Source organism: Berghia stephanieae, chromosome 7 (assembly GCF_034508935.2).
Source record: "Berghia stephanieae isolate SIO BIC M18660-M18661 chromosome 7, UCSD_Bste_1.3, whole genome shotgun sequence".
NCBI lineage: Eukaryota > Metazoa > Mollusca > Gastropoda > Nudibranchia > Aeolidiidae > Berghia > Berghia stephanieae.
In genome coordinates this window covers 13,821,873-13,824,372 of record NC_088366.1, presented here as the reverse complement: position 1 = coordinate 13,824,372, position 2,500 = coordinate 13,821,873, and the positions used below count along the sequence as shown (strand labels likewise).

The window sequence follows — 2,500 nt, the reverse complement described above, 5'->3', positions numbered from 1 at the left end:
CGAAAAATTTTTTTTATTCTCTATTGTCTTCTGGCACTTTTCTACTCACTTCATATCTTGTTGTTACCAACATAAGTGCCTGCTCCACTCACTTTTCTGAATTAAAAATTCACCCCATACACCGGAGCATACTCAATGTCTCAATCGTTTCTATGTTATATGTTTGTGATGAGAATATTGGCTATTAAACTTAACTGCTGGTCAAAATTACTTCGCGATGGTGGTGAACGAATCGGCGATCTCAAGAAGTGGGTGAGAGAGGGATCTAGAAATGACTTTGGGTTTGAAACGAATATTTTTGTGTTCGTGGATAGCTCACACGGTAGAGCCACGCTCTCACCTGCCAGGCGGAGTTGTCGTACCAATAAGGTCGCAGGTTCAAACCCCACCACCGCCGCGAAAAATTTGTTTATTCTCTATTGTCTTCTGGCACTTTTCTACTCACTTCATATCTTGTTGTAAAAATTACAACATATGGTAGTTGTAGTAATGGTGGTGGTAGGAATGATGATGTGGTGGGGCCTGTATTGTAGTGGTGGTAGGGATGATGATGTGGTGTTTGTAGTTGTACTGGTGGTACGAATGATGGTATGGTGGTGGTTGGAGTAGTTGTTGTAGGGATGATATGGTGGTGGTTGGAGTAGTAGTGGTGGTAGGGATGATGATTTCGTGGTGGTGGTTGTAGTAGTAATGGTGATAGGAATGATGTTGTGGTGGAAGTTGTAGTAGCAGTGGTAGGGATGATGATTTGGTGGCAGTTGTAGTAGTGGTGGTGGTTGTAGAAGCAGTGGTCTTAGGGATGGTGGTGTGGTTGTGGTTGTAGTAGTAGTAGTGGTTAGGGATGATGGTGTTGTGGTTGTTGTAGTAGCTGTGGATAGATGAAGATGTGGTGGTGGTAGAAATAGATGTGGTAGTGATGATGATGTAGGGTAGTTGTAGTAGTTGTAGTAGGGTTGATGATGTGGTGATAGTTATAGTAGTTGTGGTGGTAAGGATGATGATATGATGGTGGTCATAGTTCAGTAGTACTGGTGATAGGAATGAGGATGTTGTGGTTGTTGTAGTGGTGGTAGGGATGATGATGATGTGGTGGTGATTGTAGTAGTGGTAGTATAGGAATGGTGATGTCGTGGTGGTTGTTATAACAGTGGATGGTCTGGTTGATGACAGTGGTTGTGGTGAGTCTTTTTTTTTTTTTTTTAAAGGCTGAATTGTGTTGGTGATGGGCGGAGATAAATCACCATTTAGGCTGAATTCCGCCTTCAGGCGGATGATTCTCAGCCCTGAAAATAAATGTAATAATAATAATAATAATAATAATAATAATAATAATAATAATAATAATAATAATAATAATAATAATAATAATAATAATAATAATATATAAGATAAGATTGAACTGTATTTACCCAGTTCCCGAAATTTACATTGGGTATGCCATAGACCGACGTGTCCATATATGCAGGTCTGACACCCGAACCCACTTATGGGTTTTATATATATATATATATATATATATATATATATATATATATATATATAAATATAAATAAATTATTTTTAAAAAATAAATGAGATAATAGTGCTCAACCTTTTGATAAAAGGAGCTATTTATAAAACATTTCAACTATAATTATGATCAACTTTTACAATGTTCTTTCGAGCGTTCGCTCTTATCAGGAAGATGAGAGCGAACGCTCGAAACAATATTGTAAAAGTTGATCATAATTATACTTGAAATGTTTATATATATATATATATATATATATATATATATATATATATATATATATATATATATATATATATATATTATATATATATATATATATATATATATATATATATATATATATATATAGAGAGAGAGAGAGAGAGAGAGAGGGAGAGTTTTTTTTAATGAATACTCACCAACATTTTGAATAATTCCATCTTGAATTGTGTGGAGAACAAAGGAGTTCACAGCAGCTAAGAATTTATATAATGACAAATGCGTCATACCCACACGTCACGTCTCCATAAACAAAGCCAAAGTAAATAAAAATGAATCTGTGACATAGTCAATAGTTTTAACTCACTCAACCCTAACTCCGACTATATCCGTAGTTTACCCGGGTTACTTTTACCCCATGCATATTTATTACATTTATCTGAGACAAATTATAGGCGTAGTATCAAAGCTAATGTTTTTAGTATTTTCATGTTAATTGTAGTTGAATAAAACTATCTATGAACATGCTCATTTTTAATACACGTTTTCAAATTTTGAAAAAAAGAGATAGCAAAAATCTCTAGGATTGAGTGAGTTAATGTTATCCACTCTTGGCCCCGCGACATCAATCAACATCGTGATGCAGTGTGTGTGTGTGTGTGTGTGTGTGTGTGCGTGTGTGTGTGTGTGCGTGTGTGTGTATGTGTGTGTGTGCAATAGTCAAAAGGAGTCAATCATGTGCGACTGGTTAGTTTACACAATACGATAGAACTCTGAATTAGAACTAGC

At 35.4% G+C, this 2,500-nt stretch overlaps 1 long non-coding RNA gene across 1 annotated transcript in view; it reads right to left on the bottom strand.

Moving 5' to 3' along the window:
• Positions 1-1,978, bottom strand: part of LOC144976152 (uncharacterized) — a 5,983-nt gene extending 4,005 nt beyond the window's left edge. The window contains exon 1 of the long non-coding RNA XR_013646049.1: positions 1,912-1,978. This is a non-coding gene — a long non-coding RNA (uncharacterized LOC144976152). The remainder of the gene's footprint in view (positions 1-1,911) is intronic.
• Between the last annotated feature and the right edge of the window lie 522 nt (positions 1,979-2,500).